The sequence below is a fragment of the Pan troglodytes genome, chromosome 5 (genome assembly GCF_028858775.2).
Source record: "Pan troglodytes isolate AG18354 chromosome 5, NHGRI_mPanTro3-v2.0_pri, whole genome shotgun sequence".
Taxonomy (NCBI): Eukaryota; Metazoa; Chordata; class Mammalia; order Primates; family Hominidae; genus Pan; species Pan troglodytes.
The window spans coordinates 24958628-24980899 of NC_072403.2; the positions used below are offsets into that span (position 1 = coordinate 24958628).

Consider the following 22272-nt stretch of genomic DNA (forward strand, 5'->3'; position numbering starts at 1 on the left):
CCCATCATTTGTGCATCTTTCTAAACTCTTTGAACTTTGTAGCATGTCTAGAATACAAAAGGCTATTTCTTACTTCCTTGCCTTTGCATGATATTTTTTTTCCTATTTCTCAAAATTTTTCTTCTCTTCTGTGTCTTGCAATTTCCAGCAATAGTTGAAAACAAAGCTCAACTCCAATTGTCTCTGTTAAATCTTCCCTTGCAGAGTAAATTATATTGTCCTACAAGCACTGATAACACTTTTTCATATCACTGTATTTAATTAATTTATATCACTGTTCCTTCCACTAAAATGAACTCCTCAAGGGGCAAGAACTGCATTTCATTTGCCTTTGTGCCACCAGTACCTTGCACAATTCTTAGCTGAGCAAGAGTTCAACTAGGCCAGGCACAGTGGCTCATGCCTGTGATCCCAACACTTTAGGAGGCCAAGGCAGGAGGATTGCTTGAGCCCAGGAGTTCAAGACCAGCCTGGGCAACATGGCAAGACCCTCTCTCCATGAAAAAAAAAATTAAGAGAAAAAAAATTAGCTGGGTGTGGTGGCATACGCCTCTGGTCCCAACTACTTGAGAATCTGAGGCAGGAGGATTGCTTAAGCCCAGGGGTTCAAGGCTGCAGTGAGCTGTGTTCATGCCACTGCACTCTAGCCTGGGTAACAGAGCAAGATTATCTCAAAAAAAAAAGTTTAACTATTATTTGCCAAATGAATGAATGTGTCCTCATTAGCTAATCTGAACCAATTTATGTACTCAGGCACACTAAATTAGACATAACTTTATATGACTTTCAGGTTTCAGTGTGTCTCAGGGTTACCTGGTATTTAAAATAAACTAAGAGAAAATATAACAAATATACCTTAAAATCCACATCTCAAGAAAAATCTAAGAAACTTCCTATTTCTGTGTTCCCAAGTCTATTGTAGTTTAGTTTAGTGACTCTTATTGTGTATTCCACAGAACGACTACATCAGGATCATATGCAGTGAAATATCAGATCCCCTGGCCCCAAACCTGAACTCAGAACTTCCGAATCAGAACAAAGGGGCTTGAATGTACGCATTTCTTACAAGTGTCTGAGATAATACTCATCGACATTGACTTTTGAGATTCACGAGCCTAGAAATGGCCTTTTGAGTCATTCTTTTAAATGAAAGCCCTAGATCTGCAAGCAGAACTATCCTTTGAGGATTTTGGCTTTAGAATCTCTCCCTGGCTTTCGTTCCCTCTGAGAGGAGGCAGAGTAGTCTGAAATTAGGCTTCCAGAATTAGAGTAGTCTGAAGGCTTTAGCAGCAGGCTGTTTCAGTTAAAAACATAGAATATGTAAGAATCTAATATATCAGAGCTAAGGATAAAGGGAAGCCTAAAGAGAACTGTGTCCTGTTATTATTACGGAAATCCTCCATATTGGATGCCAATCCAGGTCAAAGTTGATTGACTCCTTAGTTCCTGTCCATCCTAGTTTAACCATTGTGTTTCCACCTGTGGTGACATGGACATGGTCCAGAAACTGACACTTCCAATTCTATTTCAATTTTAAGAACACTTAAAGAGCAGTCCCTGAGGGTCAGGATTGGCCATTCGTGGTAGTCCATATAAAAAGCAAAAGAAGAAGTAAGTGGATTATTTCTTCCCCATCCAGGGCACCATGGCCATCTGGATTGCAGATATACAGGTGTGTGTGTGTGTGTGTGTGTGTGTGTGTGTGTGTGTGTGTGTGTGTGTGTGTGTGTTTTCTAGAAAGAAAATACTCATTTCTTGTCCCCCTTTTCCCTTCAACAATGTAAGCCATTTTATTCCACCCAGGAGCTTTGTAATGAAAAAGGTCCCTTGTCTTTTGATGACTTCCAATGAATAATGGTTTGTAACACTAAAATGCCAAACTGCAGGGAAATGGAGGGAACTCGGTTGGTTTACAGGTAAGCAAAGTCAGAACTAAGTAAAAACCCTTTAAACTCCTAGGCAGAATACCAACTAGAAGAATATTTCTGCATCACCTAATTATGATAAGGATTTTTTTATTTCTTCATTATAAATATCTTTCTACACTCACTTTGGCTTCCTGAAGTTTGCATGCTCAGAGATAGGTGAATAACAGCATGAAGAGAGAAAACTGTGCTGCATTTGGAATCAAAGTGTTCAATTATTGGGAGAATGTAGTCCCTGGGACATATGCTGAGGCAGTAAGGGCTGGTCCATTTCCAGATGGAGCTCTTGCACCAAAACCACAGAAGGATTGTGAATTTGATTTCTCATCTAACGAAGCTTCATTTCAAATACAGCTGCCTGAGGATCCTGCTCTGAAACAGATTTACAAGAGAGCCAACAAAGACCGTGTAAAAATAGTTCTAAGCAAAGATCATGTAATAAATGCATAATAATCTCTAGTATCTATAGACTACCATAATTATCACTAAGTCAAATTACTCAATAATTCCAGACCAATGCTTCCTTTGCTATTTGAGGGAAGATACTGATCACAAACGTGACAGTTCTTCTTTGGGGACAGGTCATATCAAGGTGTCAATATTAAGATGAAGCTTCCTTGAAACTTCTCTAATGTTGGAGCGTGATGAGCTTTAGACAAATGGTGATAAGTAAAAGGGACCTACACTTCCCTACGATATTCAAAAGATCTTCTGAAATTAGCAGATATTAAAGAGTCATGAGCATGAAGGGTATAGTCTAACCCAACACCGGCTGCACAGTTAAATGTGCCTAAAATGTGACATATATCGGTGGTATCAAAATTTCCAGCAAAGGAATAGAGACCCCAGTGCTCGTGAAATCATGAATTGCCCACAGGCAATTCCAGGACGAAATTTACTCACATGGAATGATATTAATATTTGCTCAGAGTAGACTATTAGTTCTCAAAATATTGTGAAAGCAAATATGTCAGAAACACTAGAGGCAATTCTCTGATCACTGACACAATGTTCATCTTAGTAAAGGTATGATAGAACCTGAAATTAATTTTGTTAATTCTATATGTGAAACAAAGATGAGGTGCCTAATATGAGTCCCAGCTGCAGTGAGTTGAGATATAAGGCGGGATAATGAATCATTTGATGCCTAATGTACATCATAATCATTGTATCACTGGCAGAGCACAGGCAGTGTCTCTCAACCCAGGTAGCCCATGCTGGGGAGTTTTAAAAATATTGATGACTGTGGTTCTCCCCTCTTATTCTTATTATTTAATAAATCTGGGGTATGCCCTGGGAATCAGTATTTTTTGAAGCTCCCCCAGGTGACTGTAATGTACTACCAAGGCCATGTGCCACTAATCACTGGTGTAGGGCATTATTTCTCAACTTTGTACATGTTAAAAATCACCCGAGAAACTTTTTAAATATCCCAATGTAGTCTGTATCCCAATGTAGTCATCCCAGACCAATTAAATCAGAATGAGAAACTTCTAGATATAGGATTAAAAAAAAAAAAAGGCAGCCTAGGTCATTGCATTTTGCAACCAGGGTTGGGAGTTACAGACAAAGGGTTAGCTTTCTCACAAAGCAAGTTAAATGCATTTTAGTAGCTTTCTAATTTAAAGAATTCTTGCCTGTAAAACATTATTTTGATTGTCAGGAGTCTATCATATATATATGTATACGTATTCATTCATACACATACGCTCATGATGGGATTGCATTGAACTTGCATGTTTGTATCAGAATTTCAACATCAGAAAATACTGGCAGAAAAGGCACTGGAGTTTCTCTTTTCCTTTTTAATTTGTAAAACTGGGACAGATGATTCTCATCTCAGGTTCTGTGAGTAGAAAATCTTTCCTCCAGGAGATACTGTCATTCAGCTGTTCAAATCCTAATGTGCTTGAAAATTGCTGATGTGCTACTTTTTTTTCTTTCCAAAGGAGTTGGTTATGAAATATCTAAAAATGAAGCATGAAACAAAAGAGAGAGTTAACTTATAATTGCTCTGTTGAAACATTTCATGCAGATCTTGGCAGATTGGTGAATCCATTTGCAAATCTCGAAATTTGGAAATCAGCAGTTCTTAGGTATACAGAGTCATTATATTCAAGGATTATGTCACTGTATTTGCAAATGCTAAGTGGGTTTTGAACAAATGAAAGATTGAATAAAAGATTAATTAATATTATATGTAGCAAACATATCACTAGGTGCTTCTAAAATCTTTTACTCATATAACACTGATAAAATTTCTGTGATTCATAATTTTATTATACATGTTCTTAAAATTAAGAAAATGCAAGCTCATAGAAGTTAAGGAATTTTCTCAATATCATACCACTACAAAGTATCAGAGATAGATGATCTCAGATCATCTGCTCCATTGAAGGGCCAGTTTTCATTAATATGTCCAATAAGGTTTTTTTCTCCTTATTTCCTCTATCTCTACATAACTAACATTTGTGAATGGCCTTCTATACCCTCATTTAATTGATGATAAATGCACAATATGGTCTCCATTAACCAGAACTCAAGGGATTGTGACCTTCTGCTGGTGTCAATCCCTTTGCTGTTCCAGTTTCTGTTAGATCATCCTAAAATGTATCATTTAGAAATTTTGCCTTAGTAGGTACAGGACAGTGAATAAAATTTCTACTTTGATGATTTATTGCTTTTCAGAGCCCACGGGGAAAATCAGGTACCATTGTAAAACATAGAAAAAGATAAACTTTTTCAGGTCATTTATGAGTTCCTCCTAAAAGCAATGTTCAGAAAAATATTAAGTTATTCAAAACATCATATAATATTTTATTGATAGCAGAGGCCAAATGTTTAATTTTATGTATCTTCAGTACATAGCAACATAACTTCCATCCAGGAGGCAATTGGCAGATTGTTGTGGCAAGGATAGCAATAGAGATTTGAGGCTTTCTGATATTACCTACCTATACCAACCATTTCTCTAATTCTATTTTTTTATTTTAATCTCAGATATGCATAGGCATGGACACACAACATTATGGAGGGAAAAGAAAACCTCTTGTTAAATACTTTTACCTTGAAGAGAAAATTTCATTCTCCAAGAATGCTTATCTATTCAAAGGCTTTAAAAATAATACTTTTAAGTCTGGGGTAAAGGATGCTCAAGTGTTCATCTGGAAACAGCTGGACATTCTTAGAAAATGCCTCTTTTACTTATCCCTATTCATTCCCACTATATTAGTTTCCTTTTGTGCTGTAACAAATTACCACAAGCAATGATGTAAAACAACACAATTTTATTATCTTATGGTCTGTAGGTTCAGATCTCTACCATGGTTCTTACCGATCTAAAATCAAGGTGTTGGCAGGGCTGTATGCCTTTCTGGAGGCAGAATCTGATTCCTTTCATTTTTCAGCTTCTAGGGAATGTCTTCATTTCTTGGCTAGTGGTCCCTTCCTCTATTTTCAAAGCCAACAACAATACATCTCCCTGATATTTCTTCCATTCTCTCTCTCACCTCAACCAGGACAAGGGATTAGGTTGGGCCCAACTATACAATTCAGGAAAACTTTTTCATCTCAGGGACCTTAACTTACCTGGAAAAAGAGCCTTTGCAGATTAAGGTAACATATCCACAGGTTTCAGGAATTAGAGGACAATATTTGGGGGGGAAAGGGGCAATGTTTTGCCTACCACACCCTTTTTTATCCAATGTCCTCTAGCCTTCTCTCTTTTCTAATATCTTCAGATTTTTTTTTTTTTTTGTGGTGCTGTGGGGAAAACTACATATTTGCTGCAGCCCAAAGTGGCATTATTGGTATAAGGAACTCTGAGATCTGAAATATCTCTTCATGATTTTGGAGGCAGGAAATTCTGGGACATTTGAAGAGTGAAAAATCTCAAAGATAGATCAGTTGTAACAACCAAAAGGAGAGAAGAAAAGATTGGAACAGAAAGCAGGATGTGAACAAACTATTTATGAGCACTGGGCATGGATCATCAGCCTCTCTGAAAGGAGAGGAGGCAAGGGTAAAACTTTCTCCAGTATATCGTGTCAAGGATGCTGCCCTTCATTGCAAAGGCTGAAGGGGAAGAGCAGTCCACTTCCTTTTGCAGATGGTGGGATATTATTCCATGGTGGTCCTCAACTCTTCTGATACCTGTAAGATTTCTCTCCAATAAACTAGAGTGAAGTGAAAAGATATTTAAGTTAAACAAAAACCAAATCTCTCTTTTCTCCTTCATATTCATCTTCTTTCCAACCCACTTCTGTAAAGGTACAAGAGCCCACTTGTGTTCTACAGTAATTGCCATTAAAGCAGACCTGCATTCTGAGACACAGAAGAGAATTAAGTGAACAAGGAACAAGTCCCTATTATGTGTCAGACCCTCTCCCTCTCTCTTAGTTCTTTTAATATTGAGTTAATATTGGTAAGCTTTTGGAAAGAATCTCAGGATGAATAACACTTGAGAAGTAGCAGTGAGAGATTTGAATTTAATCTCTTTCTCCAAAGACCTGTTTTTTTTTTCCTCCCCAAAACTGATTAGGCAGCAGAGCAGGCATTGGCTGAAATTTTGTAATATTGATTGAAGTTAAGATGTAGGCAACAATGAAGAATTACTAGTTTTCCTTAATGATTTTTTTAACATTTTAAGAACAGTATTTGGATGCAGAATACAATAAATGATTGCTATTAATATTTAGAGTCTTGATTTAAATTACCATTAAAGCCTTTCTTTCTGCACATTAGAAAAGCAGCCACGGCATGTACGCAATAATGTATTTCTCACTCAGCTTATTCAATGGTGCAACTATTATGTAAAAGGCTATGAGTTAATCTTGAAGAAGATGCAAAGTATAAAGGACATGATTTTGGCTTCAAAGATTATATGGCATAGGGGAGGATCACACAATAGAACAAATAAAATGAAAGGTAAAATATAAATGCCATAAGGGTGATGGTACAAAGTGCTATGAAAATATATTCTCCAAGGCACTTAGGATAGATTTCATGAAATGGTATTTGCTTCATCATAAGTTGTGACATATTTACAGGATCTGGCAAAACAAAAAACAAGAAGATGGAGGCAGTAATAGGCAGAGGCCTGAGGAGACAGATATAGATGGCTGATTAATGAGATTCCCTAGCGTTCCCATTGCCCATATGCTAGACTGAGTCATCATGATCAGTGAAGCTTAGCAGAGAAAACTTCAGATCACTGTAATCTGAGTCATTAGTCAGTTTCCAAAAATAAGATCATTTTACATAGGTAAAGTTTATATGGTAGATTAATTGTAAAAATAGCCCAAACTTCCCACTGCTTTTCATATCCAAACTTTTTGCAATGTCATACAGCTTTCCTCATCAAGAGACTGCAGGGGTGGAGGAGCGTATCTCTTTCTCCAACCCTTAAACATGGTTTGACCCTATGATTTGCACTGGCCAAAAGAATGCAAGTAAAAGTGTGTGTTGGTTCAAGAAGACTTAAACAATTCCACTTCCTTTTTTGGAAAATTGCGAAAACCATGGGACTAAGCATAGAGCACATGAAATAGGGCTAAGTCATTCCAGTTGTTTCAACTGAGTCCTGAGATATAGGAGACAGTCCAGCTAGAGCAACATAACTGGAAGTCAAAAAGGAGGAGGGGAATATAAATCTACTCTTTCAAGTTTCTTATAGTGTTATTGAAGTGGTATATTATTTGAAGGCAGACTCATCAATCGAAGATGCAAATGACTATTACAAAATAAAATCACATTATTATAGATACAGAAAATAAAAATAGTCTACAAGAAGACACAAAATGAAGTAAAAAAGAATAAAGAACAAATGAAACAGAAAAATATCAAGAGGATTTATATAATACCAACTATATAGAAATTGCATTGAATTTAAACAGTCTAATTAAAAAAATTAGCTGTTAGACTGGGTTACAAAGCAAACACAGCTATACACTGTCTACAAGAATATACTCCAAATATAAAAATATATTTAGTTTAATATAACATGCAGATACAAATCAAGAGGATATTAGAATGGCCATACTAATACTGATCAAAGCACATATCAGATAAAGGAATATTATCAGAAATAAAAAGGGACATTTCATCACGGAGTAAATTCACCAAGATGGTATAACACCCTTAAATGTGTATGCACCAAATAACAGAACCTCAAAACATACCAGGAGAAAAATCTTACCAAACTGAAATTAGCAATAGACAAACTCTCTGTTATAGCTGGCTATTTCAATACTTCTTTCTCAGTAGTTAATAAAACAAGTAGTTATAAATGTCAGTTGGATATTGAAGACTTGAAAAACACAATCACCAACTTCACTGAAGTAGCACTGTTGATGGAAATGTGAAATCTTTCAACCATATATATATATATGGTTGAATATAATTTTTTTTTGAGCCCGAGTCTCACTCTGTCACCCAGGCTGGAGTGCAATGGCAGTCTTGGCTCACTGCAACCTCCACCTCCCAGGTTCAAGCGATTCTCCTGCCTCAGCCTCCTGAGTAGCTGGGATTACAGGTGCACACCACCACGCCTGGCTAATTTTGTATTTTTAGTAGAGATGAGAGTAGACCATGTTGGTCAGGCCAGTCTTGAACTCCTGATCTTTTGATCCACTTGCCTTGGCCTCCCAAAGTGCTGGGATTACAGGCATGAGCCACCATGCCTGGCCAATTTTTTTTTGCATTTTTAGTAGAGACAGGGTTTCACCATGTTGGCCAGGCTGGTCTTGAACTCTTGACCTCAGGTGCTCCACCTGCCTTGGCCTCCCAAAGTGCTGGGATTACAGGTGTGAGCCACCATGCCCAGCCAATTTCAACCACTTTGGAAAACAGTTTGGAAGCTCCTTATCTTTATATCCCTAACACTTCATTCCTAGGTATTTACCCAGGAGAAATGGAGCTGTGTATACACACAAAGACAAGTATATGAATGTTCTTGAAACTTATTCATTAACTTCCAGCCCCAAAGTAGAAAAAAGTAGTGCATCACAATAAACAAATTGTAGTATATTCACGTGAGAGAAAACTACTCAGAAACAAAAATCAAGATCCATGCAACAAGTGGGTCTCTAAAAACATCATACTGTGCAAATGACCCAGAAGAGTTGATTGCTATGGTTCAATTCACATGAAATTCCAAAAAATGCAAGTGACAGATGTAGGTAAATACTTTCCCTAGGGTTAAGGAGGAATGAAGGCCCCTCATGCAAAGGGGCACAGATAAACTTTTTGGTTTTATGAAAATGTTCTATACCTTTATTATGAAGGTTGTTACACAGATGTATATAGCTGCCAAAACTCAGTGAACTGTACACTTAAAATAGGTGTAGTTTACTGAAGGAGGGTCATACTTGTATAAGATTGATTATCAAAAAGAATGTGTCTTACCCCATTCTTAACACCAGCTCCATTTAGATAAATATAACATATACCCAGTGTGTTAATTAGGAAATAATGATCTTAAGAAAGAACATTCTGTAGAATAACATCTGGCTAGGTGAATTTATATCTTGAGATTTTTAATTAAAATTGGTGCTGCCTTCCTCTTTTCTGAAATGGAAATGTGAACACAAATGAGTTTCATCTAGAAGGGAAATCCACAGCTATTACAAGTTCCTTTTCTTGATTAAGATGATACAACAAGGAACACAAATGAAGCACCCAAATAAAAATAGACTGTCTATACTTGTGTTATTCTTGAATGTCTGATGAATGATGCATTGTGGTTACCTAGATATGTTAGCTACATGGACAACTGAGCACTAACCCCCTGCTTTACAATTCTTTAAGTCCTTATTGAACATGAAGAATCAAAAACAGAAAACATTCTAAGTGATATTTATAAGTGGGTTGAGAGATAGCAGAGAAGGAGACTATTTTAGCAAATGGAAAATAATAAATCTGGTTTCAGACATATTAAATTAGAGGTGCCTATAGAATCTCCAGTTGAAGATATCCAGTAAGTAGATAGTGCCACAAGCTTGGAGCTTTAATAAAAGTCAGAGGTGCTGCTGGGGATATGGATATGGAAAGAAAGATTTGGAGGTTGAAGAGAAGAGAAGGGGAAAGAAGGAAATGGTTAATATCTGTTATATACTTTTTTAAAGTTGTATGGTTAAAGACAGGAGAACTTAAAGAGAACTTGCTAGGGATAAAAAAAGTCAGAATATATTTCCCAGCTGAAGCATAGAAATTAGCAAAGAGAATTAAATATAAGATAGAAACATTGGATTTGTGTGGTCTCCATGGAGATGGAAATGCAATAAAGAGCACAACCCGAGTGGCAACGTTGAATTTGAAAAGGAAGAAGAAGATATTGATCTGGGGAATACAGGAAAGAGAACTGGCTGGATTCAAATTATTGTCTATCTTACACACACACACACACACATACACATACACACACCGCTCTCATATTTAAAGTTTGACAGCAAGAAAATTGAAGGGGCTTGAGAGGACAGAAAAAACTGGGGTAAAGTCAGAGGCTTTCTTACAAAGCTGACATTTATAAACTTGTAAAGGCCCACTCTGAAACTTTATTACAAAATTACTCAACAACACTGATGACCTGGAAGCAAGAGTTGAATGACAACTGGTTTATTAGGAATTTCATTTGGGATTAGTGTATGACCAATATAAGAGGAAACTTTCATATGACCTTTTGTGTTTCAAACTTGTGACATATCTATTGATTGGGCATCTGAAGATTGCAAAGCAAGGATTTGGGAAAACTTTTAGAGCAAGAAAAAGTAGTAGATAATGGGGACCTGTTGGGTGTTAGAGAAGGAAATAAGGCCATTGAGTATGGAAGATTAATTTTCAAGGTGGATGTCCTGCTGGAGAGAGAAGGAATTCACTGGAGAAAGAACATTTAGTATGTTTAGGGACTGGAGAACTTGGAGGAACAGGCTCAGAACCAAGTTTATGTCAGAGGAAGGAATAGTGGCTGAAAATGTACTGTGAGAAGCTTATAAAAATTGTCTTCCTTATGATTTTTTATTTCTAACTACAGTTCTACATCTTCAGTACCACCTCCCTTTTTCCATCTCATTCAGTGCACTGGGACAATGGAAGAAGCAAATATAGATGTGAGGGAGAACAGTAGAGGCCATGTTTTCTTTTTGGTCTGTGGATCTCAAAATCAACACCTGGGACAATGGAAGAAGCAAATATAGATGTGAGGGAGAACAGTAGAGGCCATGTTTTCTTTTTGGTCCGTGGATCTCAAAATCAACACCTGGGACAGGGTAGAGGGGAGGAAATGGATCAGAGGTGGGAGGTAGGAGTGAGAAGATCTGAGTAAAATTGGAAACTGAAAATAAGGTCCCAGTGAATGGTGATGGGAGCAATTTGAGCTTTAGGTTCTCCTAAGTACGAAATGGCCTTACGTTGGATATGTGTGTACGTGCCCCAAACCGACTATTCATTCTGTTTATTTACTACTAGTGTAAATATTCTGTGTATACTATCATAATGTTATTGTCATTGTTTTCAAGACTTAGATTGGCTAAGTGGTACCGGGGTTCTGGGTTCTGGTCACCTGTGAGCCAGGAAATTTTTCATTGATATTCTCTCTGATCACTTCCAATCCTCTTTATTTCATACTTGGCTTTTAATATTCACTTGAAGAAGAAGAAAAATATATGTGTGTACATTTATATACACACATAAGACAGCTGAATGAAGCAATTTTGTATATCTGAGATCTGAATTCAGTGTGCTTGTCATTTAAACTCTCTATTTGCATGAGATGTATTAAATACTTCTTAAGAGAATAGGGCCCTAGGGGTCATATTTTCTTAAAACAAGACATATACTTCCATTATGTGCTTCTGTGTCTGAAAAGGATGCACAAGTTATATGTATGGGAGTGAAGAATAGTAACACTGAAATGCATCTTATTCCTGAAGGACTTTTCACAGTTGTGAACTACTTTACTTTGTATTACTCAAGTTGATTTTTTTTATCTCTGTGAAATGGTAATAGAGTTTTATGCCGATCACCATAATATAATGATGGCCTGAAATAGAGCAAGAGTTCCCATACAATTTTAAATGATTCATAGCCACTTATAGAATTGAGATCCTTATTACAACTTTTAAAAAGTAAATACAAATGTGTAAAAAAATAGGGCCAAGGTCTGTCATATCCTTATGTATCCAGCTACTATCAAGACAATAATCTCTGGCAGCTGATTAACATGGAGGAAGACATATGTAAGTTGAAAAAGTTCACTTTTAACGTGCTCTGCTAATGTTTCTCTACCTAGTAATTTGGTGAAACAATTTAGCGAGTGCTTCCACAGTAAATAGGTTTATCTTCAAACCTAATGCTCTTTTCCATCTTAACTGAGCATAAAATTATATCTTTAAAGATCTGCAAGTAAGAAAGGCTTGATGCCTCTTGAGCAGTTCAGTGTGACATATGGTTTTAAATGCAACAATTTTATCTGTATCACACAGTATCTGCAAATTTGAGCTAACGTTCCTGTGGAAACAAGAAGGGATTTATGCCCAAAACTAAAGAAGAAGAAGAAAGAATCTTTTTAGCTGCCATATGTAGAACACTGAAAACTGTATATAAATAGAAAACAATATTGACACTTATGCATCTATAATTTCTTTGGAAACATGTTTTTATGTCTAACTATTCAAACATTTATGGTAACAGAAACCTTGAATAAAAATTCCTACAGGGGTCAGGCAGGTAATAAATATACATGAGTGAAACAGGCCCAGTGAGGATTCAGGTAAACCTGAGTGGGTTGCCCTGTCTTAAGCTGGCAAATGTTTCACAAAATCCAACAGACTGTTGCTATGGAATACTGTTGGCCTGCGGTTGCCAGATCTGCCAAATTTTCAAGAGATGCCCCATAATTTGATCTCATGTAAATTCTCACAATCATATTGGCAACAGGATTTATTTTTAACACAAAGTGTTTTAAAATAACTATTCAGGTCATAGTTGGCATGTGGGCTGCTGATTTGTAACCACTGATGTCTGATGTATGTTGTTAGATTAATGAAAAAACAAATGGTGGGAAGGTGGAAAGTAAAGGAAGAAGGGAAAAAGGAAGGAAAGAAGGGAAAAAGGGAGAAGAAAATCAGTTTTCCACAATATACATAAGGATTTTTTTTTAATTTTTATGGGTACATAATATGTGCATATATTTATGGGGTACATGAGATGTTTTGATACAGACATGCAATGTGAAAGAAACACATCATGAAGAATGGGGTATTCATCCCCTCAAGCATTTATCCATTGAATTGCAAACAATCCCACTATACTCTTTAAGTTATTTAAAATGTACAGTTATTATTGACTATAGACTCCCTGTTGTGCTATCAAATAGTAGGTGTTGTTCATTCTATCTATTTTTCTTAATACCCATTAACCACCCCCACTAGTCTCAATAAAGAAAATATCAGGAGTTCTAATTTGAATTTTAATACGAATGAAAATAAAGTTTATTAAAGGATATATGCAACTGATTAAGCCTTGGAACTTCATTTCTTTCTGATGAACTGTATACACCTGGTAAAGAGTGCAAACCTCAGATAGACCATGGAATTGATTTTGTATATTGTGTGAGACAGGGATTAAGATTTATTCTTTTCAAAATTGATATAATATTGACCTCATACCATGTATTGAAAAGACCATTCTTTCCACAATAGTCAACAATGTCATCTTTATTGTAAATCAAATCTATATATAATATACAAATGTATACACACACACATTAACATCTACAGGGAAAGAAAGAAGGAAAGAAAGAAAGAATGAACGAAAGAAAAAGAAAAAGACAGAAAAGAGGGAGGAAGGAAGGAAGAAAGGATAGTTCTTGACTCCATGTTATATTCCATTATTTGACTATTGCAACAGTACCACACTGTCTTGATTAGTGCAGTTTCATAATAAGTCATATTTGGTAGTGTCTTTCCACTTTGATGGTAGTGGTGTTTTGTTTTTTTCCTAGAATGTCTTGGGTGTATGTAGCCCTACATATTAACATATACATTTTAAATGATCTTGTTAATTTCCAATTCCTTTGGAAAGCATTTGAGTACATAGTTAAACCTGTGTACCCAGGCACTCCACTTTAAGTACCTTCCCCAAAGCACTGTAAGCATGATGTAGCAAAAGACATTCAAGAATCCTCATAACAGCACTCTGAAATAGGCAAAATCTAGAAAAACTAAAATGTTCAATACAGTAGAATGAATACATTGTCTTATATTTATACAAGTAAATGCTACACATAGCAATGAAAATGAACTACTACTATAAGTAATGATATGGATGAATCTTACAATATTGAATTAAAGAAACCAGATACATTTGAGTATAAATTGTGATTCTATGTATACAAACCTTAGAAACCAGCAAAGTAAATTGATGGTATTAGAAGTCAGTATATCAGCTCTCTTTGGAGTGTAAGTAATGACTGAGAGTGGTATAGGGAGGGTAATTGGGTACTTGTAATCTTCTTGGCCTGTGTGCTAGTTACACAAGAGGATTTATTTTGTGAAAATTTCTCAAGCTGTACATTTATGATTTATGTACTCTTTTTCTATGCATCTTGTACCTCAATGAAAATTATTTGAACATATGGATATCATACATGAGCCATAATAGCTTCATTTTGGTTCTGTTTTATTTTGTTCTTACAGAGCAAAATTTGGGAACAAATGGAAAAGTCTGTGGATCCATAGTTTCTGCTATAACAAACAAAGCTTTTATGTTTATATTGCACTTCCATGTCAGAAGAACCTGTGGAAGAATCCAGGAAAATGCCTAGTGTCAATGTGAGGAACGTACATGGATGGCAGCAGACTACCAGGTAACCCAGGAAAGAAACTGTGGAGGAAAAGAGAGAATAAGAGTGGACCAAATGGGCACCTGTATCCTAGACAGGATGTAGAAGTCATATAATTTTGCTTCGTGTTTAGTGAGAATTTTTCTTCCCTTTCCTTCCTTTTCCCTTCCATTTCCTTTCCTTTCCTTTCTTGAAACTTGTATTAACAGCAAACTCATATCGATGCAGCATCAACAGATGAAGCCAAATTTTGCACAAACATCGTAAGATTTCTAACTAACCACTTTAGGGTATGTGTGACTTGTGTCCAGTGGCTTATTAGTGCGAACAAAATCACGGAATCAAACGAGCCTGATGACAACTGCATGGAGTGAGAGATTGGGTCTGGGCCACATGGCATACTCCTATTAGTTTTATATTATCAGTTAATAATAATCGTGTGTTACTGTCTCAACAACCCTGTCATGTAGACAAGAAAACGAATGCTGGGGATATTATGTACTTGATTTCAGGTTGTACTAGTGGTAAATCTTGGGCTCTTGCTGCCAAGATTTGAGCCTTTTTCTTAGACTGATTATTTTCAAATGCCTTTTATCTCCATAATTTTATTTTTAAGGAAACTAAAACGGAGAAGTGTAATGCAAAAAACAGACAAAATGGGGCTACTCTGAGTGAGGCTGCATGAGAAGAATATACCAAGGGCTCTTTGTCCCTCCCCTTCACCCTCTCCTTCTTGGTTTCCAGAGCCAGTCTCTCAGGTGAACCTTCCCTGAGCCTGTGTTCTTCTCAGATGGCAGAGTTTGCAGCAAGAGCTCCCATGTAGTAGTTTACTTTTGGATAAGTGGTTTACTTTTGGACTGGGAAGAGAAGAAGAGTTATATAGCTGGCCATCCCTGTGGGCAACTGGAATTCATACCTGCTAGGACACTCTGGGGGAATTATACAGAATAAGTTTCAGAAAATTGTCCTGAGGAATGGCAACTTGGGAATGTTTACCTACTGGCTCCTGCCTCCATTGGTCAAGCAATCCCCCTGGGAGTTTTAGCCCTCCTCACATTTCCAGTTTTGCCCCTGTGTGAGCACAGAGTAGGTTCCTGCAGGCGTCGCACGCAGCAGCCTGCGTGGGAGGTGACCCACTCGGAAGAGAAGGTGAGAGATGCATGGTGCCAATGAGGAGAGGAGCTCTCAGTCTCAACTTTCCCAAAGCTGGTTTGTCCAGGAATGTTGCTGGAGCAAATGGCAGTTTGAGAGATGGAAGGAGGGGTGCAAGCACCGAATACAAACCCTGGGTTAGGCTTTCTGAAACCTGTTTCACAGTGGCCCACTGCCTATATTAGAATCAACTGGCATGCTCCTAAACTGTAAACTGCTGGGCCATGCCCCAGAACTGCTGCATTGGAATCACCTCAGCTGTGATTCTGGAATCTTCATGTTACATGAACATTGTTAGGTGAGTTATGCACAGTAAAGTTTAAGAACAGCTATTGAACATTTGGATTTGGATTCAGCTGTGACCAGTTTTTGCTGGCTTAAACATCCTGACTCAGGGATACGTCTTTTATAAAAGGGCTGATACCGTTTCTTATCAGGCAAAGCAGTTGCTAATATTAAGTACTGTGAAACAGGAAGGTGATGGAACAATTATTGTGTAAATAGAGATACACACCCCACATGCTTGTATTCTCCTCGGAGATCTTCTCTATTCCCCTTTTCTCATACCTGCTTCAACTTCGAGCCTTTTGGGTTTTATTCAAATACTCTTGACATTTATGCTTGGACACTTGAAAAGTTTTTTCTCTTTACACTATTAAGCATTTTGTTGATTGACTTTGGCCTTTGTGCTTTCTCCAAATCTGTTCTTTTCCTTACCTTTCTCACTCTTCAGGGTATTTCCGGTCTAAATATTGGCCAAATAATTCTCTGCGCTATAATTTATAAAATATTTCCTCTTGGGTCAGGAAAATAAGAGGTTTTATTGCAGTTCAGTTCCAAAAGTAGTAGACAGAGACTGGGTGTTTAAACAGGGCCTGAAGCAAGGTTTTGCCAACCTTTCAGAGGCTGCATAACAAATATTTTTTATTTGCTCCGTCAGGTGTTGGAGTTAGCTATAGCCTCCTGAAGGTCATCTCTGAGCCTTCACTCCCTGTTACCCACACCAACCTTTATGAGTCCCCTATGAAAATAAAATCACCCTAGGAGGGATCATACTAAGCTATAATCAGTTAATACCTTGCTTTTCAATTAACACTCTAGCAGGGATTATTTGAAAGTCGGCTGAGAATAGAAATAGAGGTAGGCTGGCACTTGGAAAGCCTGGTTAGAATAAGAAGAAAGAAAGAAAAAGACAGGAAATCTTTACAATTTTGTTTAAAACTGGTAGGTGGCCCAGGCACTCCAAATCACTTGGGCTGTCTCAGTTTTCCAACCTGTGGTTTAAAGGCACGTGATTGTGAAAATTTGGCTTTTAAGGAGAATCAGGGTCTTCTTGAAGAAACAAACAAATCCAGCAGATCATCCACCTACTCCCTGTTGTTACATATGGTATTATGCCCCTACCAGTGTATGACTACAGTGTATAGAAAGAGAGAGACAGAGACAGAGAGAGAAATGTCTTAACAATCCCCATGCTATCCTTTATTTGCTTTGTGTTCTTTGTGTTTATTGCCAACATAACTTAAAGGTAAGGGGTGCTTAAGTCAACAATATTGATGTGATGGTTGCTACTCTAGTGAGCTACTGGGACAGACCTCATGAGATAAATTACACTCAAGAGATAAATTCATGTTAGGATTAGGATTTTGAACCTAGTCCTAACATAAAAAGAGCAGCATCTCCTCTCCAAAAGGACAAAAGCAAGTTGGTTGCTGTAATTTCAGGTAGTTCCTTGTGTGGTTATATTGTACAATCTACCTCTCCACATCTGCCTGATTAATGATTTTTATTTACTTAATTTTAATACAATAGTACAAAAGAATATATGTGACATATGTATGTTTGTATGTATGTATATATATGTATATGTAAGTCAGGGGTCCTCGACTCCCAGGCCATGGATGGGTACTGGTACTGGTACTGGTTGCTCTTAGAAACTGACATAGCAGGAGGTGAGCAGTGGGTGAGCAGAGCTTCATCTGTATTTACAGCCACTTCCCATTGATTGAATTAACACCTGAGCTCCGCCTCCTGTCAGATCAGCAGTGGCATTAGATTCTCATAGGTGCGTGAACCCTACTGTGAACTGCACATTCAAGGGATCTAGGTTGCCTGCTCTTTATGAGAATCTAATGCCTGATGATCTGTCACTGTCTCCCATCACCCTCAGATGGGACTGTCTAGTTGCAAAAAACAAAAACAAACAGAAAAAAACAAGCTCAGGGCTCCCACTGATTTTACATTATGGTGAGTTGTATAATTATTTCATTAAGTGTTGTAATAGAAATAAAGTGTACAATAAATGTATCAATAATACATTTATTATTAATAAATGTATCAATAATACATTTATTATTAATAAATGTATCCCCAAATTGTCCCTAATATCCCTGTTCTGTGGAAAAATTGTCTTCCATGAAACCTGCCCCTGGTGCCAAAAAGTTGGGAACTGCTGATGTAAGTTATAAAGTGTGATAGTGTAATGAGCAACTGTGAACCTATCATCCAATGAAAATATTCGAACATGGTTGCAATGCTTCCCTGTATTTATCCCCTGCTTCCATGCTGAAATATTCCCCTCATTTTGCACAAACAGTAACCAGTACTTTGAATTTTGTGTAATTATTGCTTACTCTACTTTTATACTCTTGTCATTTGCTTGTTGGTAGGCCTAAATAACAGACTTTTTCAGTTGTGCTTCTTTTTGAGCAGTTCATTAAACATATTACATGGGATATCTTCTTATGAAATTTATTGTTTTTCACTTTGCATCATGGTTGTCTGTAGCTATAGTTCAATCGTGTATTCCATGGAATAGCTATGTCACAATTGATTTATCTATTCTCCTGTTAAAGGAGAATTATGGCTTCCAGTTAGCTGTTGCTGTCATGAGTATACTCTTCTACATCTCCTGTTGCACATCTATGCAAGTGTCACTAACACATATACCTAGGACAGAGTTTCTCAACCTCAGCAGTACTGATGTGTGGAGCCAGATAATTCTTTGTTGTGGGAAACTGTCCTATGCATCGTAACATGTTCAGCAGCATCCCTGGCCTCTACCCACTAGATGTCAGTAGTGTCTCCAAGTTGTGACAACCAAAAATGTCTCCAGACGTTGCCAAAGGTACTCTAGGGGTCAAAATCACTTACCTAGAAATACAGCTGCTGGGTAGAGACAATATGTAAGTATTCACTTTCACAAGAGAAAGCCCAGTTGTTTTCCAAAGTGATTGTAACCACTTAGTGCCTACTGGCTTTCCCATTGATTCACTTCTTCTCTGATACTGGGTATTGTCAGATCTTCTAATCTGAGATAATTAAATAGGTGTAAAACTGTATCTTATTATGGTCATAACTTGTATTTCCTTGATTATTAGCTAGGTTGAGCACCTCATTATATCTGTTTTGGCCATGCTTCTTTCTCTTATCAGTGTTTTGGCTTTTGCCTGTTTTTCTGTTGGGTTGTCTGTTATTGATTTGTAGAAATTATGTATGTATTCTGGAATATATTAATCCTTTGTTGTTAAGTGACTTGTAAATATCTCCCTTTGTTTGCCATTTATTTTTCTTATTCTCTGATGGTGTATTTGCTGAACACAATTTTTAATTTTAATTAAAATATAAAAATTTAACTTAAATACTACAATCTTAATTTAAATATTAAAATATGATAGGATTTTTTTTTTATGGTTAGCATTTTTTACCCCAAGATTACAAAGGAATTTGCCCCTGTTTTCATTTCTGGTTAGGACATGAAAAGAATAGCTCCTTCCTGACTTACTCTCTCTTGGATCAATTACTGTGATGGAAACCAGCTGCCATGTCAGGAGTACACTCAGCTGGCCTAATGGGAGGCCCACACAGAGAGGCACTGAGGTCGCCAATCAATAACCAACACCAATACAGCGCAGGTGAGTGGGTACTTTTGGAATTGGATCCTCCAGCACTCATGAAGCCTTCAAATGACCGTAAGTTTATGAGAAACCCTCATTTAAACCTAATACCCAATGTTATAGCATTAAGAGGTAGAACCTTTTGGAAAGTGATTAGGTTATGAGTGCTTTGCCCTCATGAATGGGATCAGTGCCCTTATGAAAAACATTGACCCACTCCCCAAATTCTAGGTTCTCCTATTCTGACCCTCAGAAAATGGCAGGGATAATGAATATTTATAGTCATTTCATAAAACTTTACGTTTTAGAGTAATTTGCTATTCTGCAATAGATAACTAATACAGCTTCCTTTCTACTTTGCTAATGATCTTTGATTGTGAGCACATTACTTGATCTCTTTGGTGGAAATCCTGCAGCTCAAAAATTGAGAAGGCTTTCTTTCAGTCTGGGTATGCTTTCTGACTATGGCTTCTGTCATTAATGGTAGAAAACTTCTGTTTATCTTGGGTCAGTTCAAGAATTCTAGACTCAGATTCTCTACTTTAATATTTGCTCAAGACTTAGTAACCAACAGCATTGCTACTCTCCTGATCTACCCTTAGGTCATCCTGTTCCTCCTGACCCCTGATTGTTCTGATCCCAGTTCTTCACTGCAGTTCATATGGCAGGAATTTGGGGAGAAGGTTTGAAAATCTCCACCAATTTAAAGGCAAACAATGCTTTGAAGACTTTGTCCTATGTAATAGATAGTAACAGGAGGTTTTCAGAGCACCTAGTCAGCCATAGTGCTAAAAGCAGATAGCCAAAAAGATTTTCCCAAGGCCTTCTCATCTAGAGGAATGGAGCAGACAGCTTCTTTTCAATACATGGGCATTTGATATATGTTATCCAGGGCTTGTGGCACCATATGATGAAGTTGAAACCCTTCTTTTAAGCAACCATTGACCTACTGATGGACAAAAACAAACTGGTTTAGATGTCCCTTCAACATGAGGGTCCACAAATTAGACCTATATCTTCAGCCTTCTCAGATAACACATGCTAAATTATTTAGCTTGCTAAGTGCCAAAAATTCAAACCTCTAATCAGTGTCAGTTTTCCCAAGGCAGAATTTCTGGGAACTACTGACCTGGAAATATGATGGGAATGAGGATGGCCTCTGGCAATAACTCTCTTGCCTCTCTACATCTCAGTTACCAAATGTATAAAATGTAGACATGGTTTGAGATGACTGTCAAAATCTTTTCCAGCTCCCACAATTTTTAAAATATCTATAGATAATGTCCATTACCAGTAAAAAAAAAAAAAAAAAAAAAAAAAAAAGATATATCAAATAGACCCCTCCTAGCTATCAAGCTGCTGAGGTGGTCAAGAAAGAATAAAATTATTTCCAAATTGCCAGTTATCAAGTCCACATTTCTTACTCACAGCCTTGAAGACCCTCTCGTTTTCTCTAAAAAGGCCTCAGATATAGCAGCACTTTTCAAATACTTGCTGCTGTGGTGTGAATGATACTGTCCCCCATAAACCTCATATATTGAAACCTAATACCCAATGTTATAGCATTAAGAGGTAGAACCTTTTGGAGAGTGATTAGGTTATGACTGCTTTGCCCTCATGAATGGGATTAATGCCCTTATGAAAAACATTGAAGGGAGTGCCCCTGCTCCTTCTGCCATGTGAACATGTAGCACCAAGGCACTATCTTTATTTAGAGACAAGGTCTCACTCTGTTGCCCAGGCTGGAGTGCAGTGGTGCTATCATAGCTCATTGCAGCCTTGAACTCCTGGGCTCAAGGGATCCTCCTGTCTCAGCCTCCTGAGGAGCTAGGGCTACAGGCATGTTCTATTATGTCTGGCTATATATTTTTTTACATTTTATTTTTTGTAGAGATAGGATCTTGATATATTGCCCAGGCTGGTCTCGAACTCCTGGCCTCAAGTAATCCTCCTGCCTTAGCCTCCCAAAGTGCTGGGATCACAAGCATGAGCCACCACACCTGGCCAAGGCTCCATCATTAAAGCAGAGAGCCCTCACCAGACACCAAAACTGCTAGCATTTTCATCTTGTACTTCCAGCTTCTAGAACTATGAGAAATACATTTCTGTCGCTTATAAATTACCCAGTTTAAGATGTTTTGTTATAACTTGAATAGGCTAAAACAGTTATTAGTTAGCACATTAACAGGGAGGCGCTTAAAGCTGTCAGAGACAACAGGAATGAGACTCTTGAGTAAGATAAGGGGCAAAAAGGTAGCATTAAAAGAAATGAGAAGACAGCAAGTCAAACTTTGCTAAATTACTATTTTGCTCAGGGGCCAGCCCTGCTTTCAGAAAGAGCTTTATCCTCATTTAAAATACTGGTTTTGTATGCGTGCACATGTATGTATAAATATTTGTATATTATGTATTCACAAGCAGGAAGAATCCATTGACAATCTTGAGGCTGTTTTGTCAGAGA

The 22272-nt window shown here is 37.3% G+C and overlaps 1 long non-coding RNA gene across 1 annotated transcript in view; it reads left to right on the forward strand.

The window, feature by feature from the left end:
• The first annotated feature begins 14617 nt into the window (after positions 1-14617).
• The window catches only part of LOC134810171 (uncharacterized), a 110811-nt gene continuing 103156 nt past the window's right edge, over positions 14618-22272 (forward strand). The window contains exons 1-2 of the long non-coding RNA XR_010157578.1: positions 14618-14787; positions 19668-19829. This is a non-coding gene — a long non-coding RNA (uncharacterized LOC134810171). The remainder of the gene's footprint in view (positions 14788-19667; positions 19830-22272) is intronic.